The following is an 11,995-nucleotide window of genomic DNA, read 5'->3' on the forward strand; positions in this document are numbered from 1 at the left end:
TTAAAATTTATAAATTCAAATGCATTTAACCTTGGATTCAGTTACGATTTTTAAACAATTCTTTTTTTGTTTGACATATCATTTGTTGTTACTCTAACAAAGGAAAAATGGAGAAACTCGGAAAGTATTTGGAACCGCTGTTATGAAAACACTGAAGTAGGGTGGTTAAAAATTTTGAAAATTTAATTTTTAAATGCAAATATCTCCTAAGTTATAAGAGATAATTGAAATTTTTTCTATATGTGTAAAATTTATGAAATCGGAAGACAGACGGAAGACAGAAAATTGAACATACCCGAGGTGTCCTACTTTTGGTGACCCCTGGATGCACCCCTGGTGAGCCAATGCGGTCCAAAATCAAAACTTAAACTCGACAACACTTCTTCTCTGCGCATGTCAAATTTCATTCAAATTGGACTGTTTTTTCCTTTCGTTACCACTGTGCGTCGCACAGAGGGATTTTGGTGTCAAAAAGTCTCTTTTTCGACCACTCAATTTTAAAAATCAGTTTTGCAGAGAAGTGTTTAAAGATGAAAGAAAAAAAATTGTATTTTATTTTAAAAATATTGAAGTAAAGGGTGTTAAGCGAAAATTTACTTATATTTTAATGCTATTCAGACGGTGTTTATTCAAAATGATTTATCTGCAGATTTTGTAAAAATGAGTTTTTGATTCCAAACTATTCCCTGTGATGCACTTTTCCTATGATATGAACTTCTGATCAAAATGTTGATTTGTTTGCGACTTATTCACATGTTTTGTTTGGTTTATCTACATACACACTATTTTTGAAGGCAAAATCTACAATCTACAATGTATTTGAGCGATTTTCATAGCAGTCAAGCGACTACAACCTTCTTAAAGGAGTTGACCTAAGCTTTCTTTTGAGCAAAAAAAAAATTAAAAAAGGATCCATTTTGAAAAAAAAAAAAAATATATGTTTTGAGATAGAACCCACTGAACGACCAAATAGGTGTTCAAGTAAATTATCTAAGCTTTCTTTTAAGAAAAAATGACTCATTTTGAAAAAAAAGTCAAAAAAGTTTTTGATTTGGAAAAAAAAATATTAAAATTTTTTATTTTTTTTTTAATATTTGTTTTCGAAAGATTGAAGTAAAAGCTATCTAAACTATTTGAGACATATTTTTCTAAGAACAATAGATAAAAAGTTACATGGATGAGAAAAAATACATGTTTGGCCAAAATGTAAAATTTTGACCCCCCACCCTCTAACTCAAAGAGTTCTTGACCGATCTTGTTGAAAACTTGTGTCTGAATTACTATCCAATAGAACTAACCTTGGTGCAAATTCGTCCTGCTCGGAATACATCGTTTTTAATAGTTGGTTCACTTGATATTAAATCTCCCATATGTATGTATAATTTTTCTGATTGATTTTCCATTAAAAAATAATGTAGCCCCACTTTTTTCCAAGCTGTTGTTTTAATAAAACAAGTAAGAGAGCAATATTCGGCTGTGCCGAATTTTCTATACCCTTCACCAAAATATACTTTAAAATAACAATTTTAAATATTTTTAGGTAAACAAAATTTAATTTTTTTTTCCAGTTGTTTTTTCGAAATTGTTTTTTAATTTTTTTTTAAATTTAATAATTTTTTTTTAATTTTAAAATTTTTTTTTTTAATATTTAGTAAAAATAATTTTGGTGAAAAAAAAAATTCGAGTTAAAAAATATTTTTTCCGATTTTGACCCATTGTAGGTCCAACTTACTATGGTATTATATACGTCGTTGCACAGGTCTTTGAAATATCTATCATTAAATATCCATATTGTCTATATTAATGATTTAGTAATTCAGATATGGGTCAAAAATAGGTAAAAAATCGAGGTTGTCCTGGTTTTTTCCTTATATCTCAGCCATTTGTGGACCGATTTTCTCGAGCCGGAAGAATTTCAGAGATATTGATGTATCATTCGTGTATGTAAGTTATTTGGGGGCTTCAGAAAGTTGATTTCAACACACAGACGGACAGACGGACATGGCTATATCGACTCCGCTATCTATAACGATTCAGAATATATATACTATGTGGGGTCGCAAATGAAAAATGTAGAAATTACAAACGGAATGCTTATATATACCCTTGCCACTCATGATGAAGGGTATAATGATAGGTGAAAGTGTATTGTTTCGATTAAAAAAAATAGTTCTCGGAAGTTTTCGGAACAGGATGAAAACTTAAAATTTTTTGTCGAATGATAAACGAAATATCCAAAAAAATATTATCTATGTATGGGTTTCATGGGCGGTAGGCGTGACCGATTTTTTGTTTCAGAAAATGTATCAAATTTCGAGACTTTTTCTGTGATAGGAACAATTTTATGCGAAAAAATCGATTTGTATTGATTTAGTCCATATAATTCTCGGTGCCAAATTTCAATGCTCTACGACCACTCCTTATAATTTTTGCACAAAAATGTATGAAGCCATCCCATATGTGGTATGAGGACGTATGAGAAATATTTATATTACAATTAAATATTAAGCATACGTAGTGTTGGATTTATTTTTTCTTTATTGATGAATTATAAATGTTTTATAATTTTAATAATTACGATTTCCTTTAAGTTATTATACATTTCAATTATAAGAGAAATTGCAACTTAAAATTAATTACCTCTACATTAAACATTTTCATCGTTTCAAATACAAACCAATAATAATCAAGAACTTTTACTTTTAGCAATTAAATCAATTGTTTTTAACAAATCTCAGCTCTTTTATAAAGGAAAAATTGAATAATCCTGTGTGGAAGCAAATTTGCATGCAGCATACTGCAAATTTGTACTGCAATTAATTGTTACTAAACGAGCAACACTTCAACAAGTTGTTAAATGGTTGATGGACTGGTATTAAGAGTGCAATATATAAACTTGAATATAATAGTTTTCAAATTAATTTAAATAAAAAAAAAAATTATTTAAAAGCTTTATTTTATAACTATTTTTAATAACGATAATTATAAAATTAAAGTAAAAGGAAAAGGAAACTATTTAATAAAAAATATATTAAATATTCATCAAAATTAACTAGATAATATACTAGCGTGCACAAAATAAACTAACAACATTGTTATGAAAATTATTTAATTAATAAATTTCATTCCTTTTTAAATTAATATTTGACTTTGTTTATATAATTATCATAAATTTACGTTAAATTTTAATATTTATAACAACTTTTTCATTTTTCCTTATGCCGTTAATACCACCATCTGCCTTAACATTTACTAACCATCTAAATTATTGTTTACCAAGTTAAAACACTTTCACTTTTGTTTAATTTAAATTCACCTCGGTTATTTTAAATGTAACAGTTAAATGTTAAATGTAGTATTTTCATGTTAAACATATTAACATTATGTTATAATTTATGTTAAACCGTTAAACGAGTATGCGCTCTAAACACAACTGTTAACTACTGTTAATATAAAATGGGCTGTGATTATATACAATGTGGGATGAATTGATGGAGGTTTGTTTGAATTTAAGAGCACAAATGTATTTTTAAAAAAGAGAATTTTATAAATAAATTAGCCTTCAGATATTTTATAAATGCTATAGAAGTTAAAAATAGTAATAAGTACGTTATTTATTAAATATTTTTAAATTTTTTGAGAAATAATGAACATGAAGGAATTCTAGCAAGATTATTTCTTAAATATACCGTAAAAGTCAATACAATGGGAACAGTTTTTGAAAACTATATTCCGCAATTTGAGTTTTCAAAAATATTACCTTTTAGTCCAATGATAAATTCAAATTTACTAGGTTTCTATTCAAACATGTACAGTAAATTTCAACAGTTTTAAGCATTTAGTTTATAAAATGTGCTTATAAAGGGTCTTTCATTAATCGCTTCCTATCTTCAAATTTAAATAGGATAAGATATCATCGACATTTTTTATTCGCTTGAAACATCGTGCAAATGTCCGGCGTGGATGTGTTTATTTAAACAATTAAAATCCAATTGAATTTATTTTAAAAATCAAAAACTCAAAACAAAACAAGTAAGAAAATATGGTCGGTAAAACCCGACCATATTGATGGTGTGTAAACCATCATTTTTAAGAGATTTATGCACTTTGAAGTGATTTTCGGTAGCGGGTTTTATATGGGAGCTAGGACTAATTATGGACCGATCATAATAAAATTTGGTGACATGAATTTTGTATATATAAAACTTATTTTGGAATAAAATTTGCGTAGATACATTTATAAATTGAACAGTTATGACCGATAAAGTCAAATATCTGGAAGACACTTTTATGGGGGCTAGGTGAAATAATGGACCGATTTCAGCCAGTTTCAATAGACTTCGTCCTTGGGCCGCATTGGTGTCCTTCTTGGATATTGAGGGGGCCTTTAACAATGTGACGCCAAAGACGATCCTTTCGGCTCTAGGTGGTCTGGATATAGATCAATCTTTTATCTGTTTCATAGGTAGACTTCTGACCAATAGAGTCATTATCTCTTCTATGGGAACTGCTACTATTTTTAGATTTTTATCTCCACTCTTGTGGAATCTTACAAAATCCTCTCGTTCCCATTACCTTAACGGAGTGGAACTTAAGCTCTCGGATAGTGCTAAGTATCTGGGAATTATTCTAGACTCTAAGCTATCCTAGAGCCAGAATATTCATGCGAGAGCGTCCAAGGGAGTACCTGGGAAATAAGCCCTAGGAATGCGAAATGGCTTTTCGATGTGGTGGTTAAGCCCATACTAATGTATGGAGCACTAGTTTGGTGGAAGGCTCTAAGTAAATCCACCTACTGTGGGATAATTGAGAGAATCCTGCGAATATCTGCACTAATGATTACGGGTGCGCTGCGCAGTACTCCGTCTCGTGCGCTGTTTGTAATGATGCACTGGCTACCGGCTGATCTAATGGCCAAACAATTGGCTATAAATTCGGCGGTTAGGTTAAGTACTGTAGTAGCATGGAGGTCTAGTTGTACTGGCCATGCGTCTATTTTGGGTAATATATCTTGTCTCCCTCTTAATATTGACTACTGCACTCCCTTACCCTTTATTGACAGATGCTTCTCTGTGTCATTGGCGGGCGAGTCTCCTTCCTCTATGGACACGTTTGTCATATACACAGATGGCTCCAAGTTTGCGGATGGGGTGGGTGGAGGCTTTTATATTCCCCATCTTCAGAAGAGGGTGTGTTTCAGGCTACATGACCAATGTAGTGTAAATCAAGCTGAGATTTCAGCGATCAAAAGGGCGGTACACTGGATGAAGTACTATAGGCTATTTGGTGTGAATATCCGAATCTGTACCGAAAGTAAGCCTGCTATCAAATCCCTATCTGGCGTCTACTCGACATCCAGATTGGTACATGAATGCCGGGTATCTCTTAATGAGATGGCGTGACATTCTAACCTGGAGTTATTCTGGGTGCCTGGTCACTCTGGTGTACCTGGCAATGCTATTGTGGATGAACTGGCCAAAAGAGGCTCACGTCTACAAATTGACGGGATCGATCACTTGGTCGGTTTACCGCTATCTTGCGTAAATTATTTGAGTCTGCTCAGCTCAGATGGTCTAATTTGAGAAATTGTTCGATATCGAGACTCAGTTGGCCCGTTTTTAACATAGGTCAATGTCCCTCACGGGGCTACCTCGGGCTAGGCTACGAGCTCTGATATCAATGCTCACGGGGCATTGCTTGATAGGTGCGCATGCTAGGAGACTGAATACTCCATATAATGCCTTCTGTAGGAGTTGCCATGATGAAGACGAGTTTGAGACGATTGAACATCTCCTCTGTCTTTGCCCTGCCCTAGCAGGGGTGCGGACTGTGACAATAGGTAGTCCATTTTTGCACGTCCTAGCGGATCTATCTACTCTGGATGTCAGGAAGATGGATTCGTTCATTCGTGCGTCTGGTTGGTTCGGCATTGAACCCAGATCTGACATGTGAAGGACCTTTTGAGGTCCTGAGCATGATCCTTAGGGTAACACAAAGGGACCAATTTAATGGACCCAAGTGAGCTGGTTGATAACTAGCTGCCTTTATAACCTAACCTAACCTTGGGCCGAAAAAATTATATGTACCAAATTTGAAAGAAATATCTTCAAAAGTGCGACCTTTACTACTTTGCGCACAAGGTTTACACGGACAGCCAACCAGACGGACCGACATACATCGTTTAATCGACTCGTTCGGTATACTTTAAGGTGGGTATTAGACTAATATTTTTGGGCGTTACAAACTTCTGCACAAACGCATTATACCCTCCCCACTAAGGTGGTGTAGGGTATAAAAAGTCAACAAAGTTTTTTGATAGATATACAACACGCATCCCACTAAGTAACCAAATAAGTCTTCAAGGAAAATATCTAAGCTTTCTTTTGAGAGAAAAAAAAACATTTTGAAAAAAGTCAAAAAAGTCTGAAAAAAAAATGTCAAATTTGTTTATTTTTAAAGGTTGAAGAAATCTAAAATATTTGGGATACATTTTGCTAAGAACAATAGATAATAAGTTACATGGATGAGAAAAAACACCTGCTCGGCCAAAATGTCAAATTTTACCCCCTCTTACTCAAAGAGTTCTTGACCGATCTTGTTGAAAAATTGTGTCTGAATTACTATCCAATAGGTCTAAACTCTCGATCGGAAGACATCGATTTTAAAAGTTGATTCATTTGACATGAAATCCCCCATATATAAAAATATTTAATATAATGTAATTGTGCATTGAATCCAATGTGGAAAAATATATTTTTTCCTTTACTACAACAAATGGTGGGCGGTATAGGCGTGGTCAAATATAAAGAATTTATCAATTTTGGATTAAAATGCACTACATGACATTCAATGTATTTTTCAGAAAAATTTAAAACTATTCTAGATCAAATGAATCTGAAATTCTATTGAATACTACAATTTAGTTTCAGAATATGATATGAATATTTAAAAAAAAAAAACATTTTTTAAATTTTTTTTTGTTTTATTAAAAAAATGTGTTTAAAAAGTTTTATTGCTATAACAAACTAAGAGTTGCCATTTTATTCAATGGAATAAATATAAATATTTTAAACTAAATAATTCGAAATCTTTTTGACGCAGATGGGAGCTGTAAATTTTTAAAATGCTGATATAGTTTTAAAATAGTTATTTTTGGTTCTAAATTTTTGACAATCTTAACTCTAGCCGTTTTTAAAACTATTTAAAAAAACCTATTGGCGAAAAAATAATGAAAAGTATGTAAATATTGTCTAATTTCTTGTTGGAACCAAATTTTATGTGGTCAAGTAAATTAAGATCATATTTTTTAAAACTGAAATTACGAAATATAAATATCAAGAAGAGTTTCTATTCTATTACCTCTGACTGTAACGAGTATTTTTCAAGCAAATTTAAAAATTTTAAACAATGCCTAAAAATATGCTATAATAATTTCTCCATACCCACCAGACCAGAGCAAGCGAAATTGATATCTACTATGTGGCAATATCAACTAAATATTCTTTTGTATACAAAATATATAAAAGTTTCCTAAATTTAAAATTTCCAGCATAAAATCGTTAAATTTTTCAATACATTTAATTAAACATCCTTGCTGAAATTATTTTTCTCATTATTTGTTTAAGTCCATAACATTTTATTACCCCGTCATTAAATTTAATTTCCCTCATTGTCCAGTTTATAAACTAATGAAAAAAAACCCAGTGTCCTCAAATCAAGTCAACGTCTTGACAATGAAATTCTTTCAAGGATACTTTCATTTTCCTGTTTAAATTACAAATAAATAAACTAAAAAGGAAATAAAAAAAAAGAAATAGAAAAAACTTTCACTTGTTGCTTAAATCAAATACAAATAAATGAAATAGTCCATCTATAAAAAAAAGAAGGAAATAAATGCAATAATTTCACTTATAACGACCACTAGACAACAATGTTCCTGTGTTTAGTGGAAAAGTTTGTGCCTTTTCAACATCTAAACTATTTTCCTGCTGCTGTAGACAAAATCACTCAATAACATCATTGACATTTTAGTGGTGAAGTGGCAGTGACAGTAGTAAATAGTCATTTTATAGGTTCATTGATAAGTGGGCTTTAGAATGGTGGCACATTATTTAACAACTTCCGCATTTGGAGACGAGAGCCAGGGGGGAAAACCATTGAGGAATTTCATTACTGTTAAGGCGAATTTTATGTGCCTGATTTTATTGGAAAAAAATGGGTATTAAATGAAATCTGTTGCAGTACTTTTTTATTTTAATTAACAGTTAAATCCTGTGGAATCATAAAGAGGCTTATGGGATAAATGTCTCCAGACGTAATTAAATCCATGTCACTATATTGTTTTCCCCTTATATTTGGACAAATTCTCGAAAAAAAATCAGAACAAATAATCGATCGCAAATTCTATACTGCATTTATAAGAGATAGAGGGTGATAACGAAAGGCTATAGTAGAGATAGAACAGGATAGAGCAAAGATAGAGTAGATTCAGAGCATATATAAGGAAAGAGAGTAGAGCTATCTCTACTCTATCTCTACTAGAGATAGAGTATCTCTAGAGAAGAGATAGAGTATCTCTAGAGTAGAGATAGAGTATCTCTAGAGTAGAGATAGAGTATCTCTAGAGTAGAGATAGAGTATCTCTAGAGTAGAGATAGAGTATCTCTAGAGTAGAGATAGAGTATCTCTAGAGTAGAGATAGAGTATCTCTAGAGTAGAGATAGAGTATCTCTAGATTAGAGATAGAGTATCTCTAGAGTAGAGATAGAGTATCTCTAGAGTAGAGATAGAGTATCTCTAGAGTAGAGATAGAGTATCTCTAGAGTAGAGATAGAGTATCTCTAGAGTAGAGATAGAGTATCTCTAGAGTAGAGATAGAGTATCTCTATAGTGTAGAGATAGAGTATCTCTATAGTGTAGAGATAGAGTATCTCTATAGTGTAGAGATAGAGTATCTCTAGAGTAGAGATAGAGTATCTCTAGAGTAGAGATAGAGTATCTCTATAGTGTAGAGATAGAGTATCTCTATAGTGTAGAGATAGAGTATCTCTATAGTGTAGAGATAGAGTATCTCTATAGTGTAGAGATAGACTATCTCTATAGTGTAGAGATAGACTATCTCTAGAGTAGAGATAGAGTATCTCTAGAGTAGAGATAGAGTATCTCTAGAGTAGAGATAGAGTATCTCTAGAGTAGAGATAGAGTATCTCTAGAGTAGAGATAGAGTATCTCTAGAGTAGAGATAGAGTATCTCTAGAGTAGAGATAGAGTATCTCTAGAGTAGAGATAGAGTATCTCTATAGTGTAGAGATAGAGTATCTCTATAGTGTAGAGATAGAGTATCTCTATAGTGTAGAGATAGAGTATCTCTAGAGTAGAGATAGAGTATCTCTAGAGTAGAGATAGAGTATCTCTATAGTGTAGAGATAGAGTATCTCTATAGTGTAGAGATAGAGTATCTCTATAGTGTAGAGATAGAGTATCTCTATAGTGTAGAGATAGAGTATCTCTATAGTGTAGAGATAGAGTATCTCTATAGTGTAGAGATAGACTATCTCTATAGTGTAGAGATAGACTATCTCTAGAGTAGAGATAGAGTATCTCTAGAGTAGAGATAGAGTATCTCTAGAGTAGAGATAGAGTATCTCTAGAGTAGAGAAAGAGTATCTCTAGAGTAGAGATAGAGTATCTCTAGAGTATAGATAGAGTATCTCTAGAGTAGAGATAGAGTATCTCTAGAGTAGAGATAGAGTATCTCTAGAGTAGAGATAGAGTATCTCTAGAGTAGAGATAGAGTATCTCTAGAGTAGAGATAGAGTATCTCTAGAGTAGAGATAGAGTATCTCTAGAGTAGAGATAGAGTATCTCTAGAGTAGAGATAGAGTATCTCTAGAGTAGAGATAGAGTATCTCTATAGTGTAGAGATAGAGTATCTCTATAGTGTAGAGATAGAGTATCTCTATAGTGTAGAGATAGAGTATCTCTATAGTGTAGAGATAGAGTATCTCTAGAGTAGAGATAGAGTATCTCTAGAGTAGAGATAGAGTATCTCTATAGTGTAGAGATAGAGTATCTCTATAGTGTAGAGATAGAGTATCTCTATAGTGCAGAGATAGAGTATCTCTATAGTGTAGAGATAGACTATCTCTATAGTGTAGAGATAGACTATCTCTAGAGTAGAGATAGAGTATCTCTAGAGTAGAGATAGAGTATCTCTAGAGTAGAGATAGAGTATCTCTAGAGTAGAGATATAGTATCTCTAGAGTAGAGATAGAGTATCTCTAGAGTAGAGATAGAGTATCTCTAGAGTAGAGATAGAGTATCTCTAGAGTAGAGATAGAGTATCTCTAGAGTAGAGATAGAGTAGATATAGAGTAGAGATAGAGTAGAGATAAAGTAAAGATAAAGTAGAGATAGAGTAGAGATAAAGTAAAGATAAAGTAGAGATAGAGTAGAGATCGAGTAGAGCTAAATCAGATAGACTAAAAATTCTAATAACACACAGAGAAAACAGATTCGTATTCACAACCGAATTTGGCGCCAATCGAATTTTGTCGGTTGCATGTACTATCACATAATTCGATTCAGACTACTGTTTATATGGTATTCACAACTGTTAATTAAAAAATAATTCGGTTGGAATAACCAGCAATTTATATATATTAACATTAGACTGGCCCAATGAAAAACAAAATATTTTTTATTATTACTAAATATGTGTTATAATTTATTTATTGCAATTTATGTAATATACATTAATATAAATAATTATATACAATAATTTACTATTCCTGAGAGATGAACAGACGTTCAAATTTTTCTTTATGTCATAATTCAGATAAAATTTGATTTACTTGAATGCTGCAGTTCATTCATTATATATACATGCTTTTGATAACAAAATATATATTTCCAAAAGCTTCATGGACACCGGTACACACATTTCCAAATAATTCAGTTTATACCACATATCAACATTGATGCTTGACGAAAAATGGCGAAATTTACAAAAGAAATGCTTGATGATAATGCTAAAAAGAATTCACAAAATAATTAAATTATTAAATAAGTGAATGATTGTAACAAAACGGTTGCAATATAGCAAATTCATAACTTTCTTAGCGTTATTCGTCCTTTCATCTCTTGGGAATCAGTCAGACATATAACTACCAGACATTAAAGCATGGAGAAGCACTTGAAAGTATGTATAACGACCTGCTTTAATGAAGAATTCTCCAACTGTATGATTTATTATTTATAAGAAGGAATAGGTTAATCCGACCTTACCCCAGGTCAAAAATTGGCCAATTTTGTGTTAGTCTATTAAATCTTCTGTAAAAATATGCAGTGAAAAAAGTGAAATTCATATTTCATAAATTACCCACGAATGGCATACTTACTGTTCAAGACCGAGTGTTACAGCGCTCTCTTGTGATAACCTTTATTTATTTTAATTAATATTTTTCTTTTAAGAGTGTGTACACAATTTTTGATTAATTTCTAATTAATTTATTATTTATTTTACTAAAAATGTCAAACAAATTTTATAATTTTTATAATCTTCATTTGTCGGTTGTAATCACCGAATTAGTTTTTTGATTTTATGACCGAATTTATTGGTTATTGTAACTGAAAACTTCAGTCGTCTCTGCCGAATTCCTTAATTAAATGTTTACCAGACGCAAATTGATTATGCTAACTAATAATACAGTTATAGGAACCTCAATTCTAATATAAATATGATTTTTCACTTATAAATAAAGATAATCTGTTGAATTTATAAATTTTCAATGACTACAACACAATATTGATTTATTCTACTAAATTTTCATAGTTGCAACCGTTTTCCAACCAATCCTTTTTCTGTGTGCAGTAAACATATCCCTGATTGATAACAAAATTCACAACAAATCCTCAAAACCTACTACATCCCCTACATGTTGGCAACAATAGTTGGTGACACCAAGCACAGTACTCAGTGAACAATAAACACTTG

Source organism: Calliphora vicina, chromosome 2 (genome assembly GCF_958450345.1).
Source record: "Calliphora vicina chromosome 2, idCalVici1.1, whole genome shotgun sequence".
Taxonomy (NCBI): Eukaryota; Metazoa; Arthropoda; class Insecta; order Diptera; family Calliphoridae; genus Calliphora; species Calliphora vicina.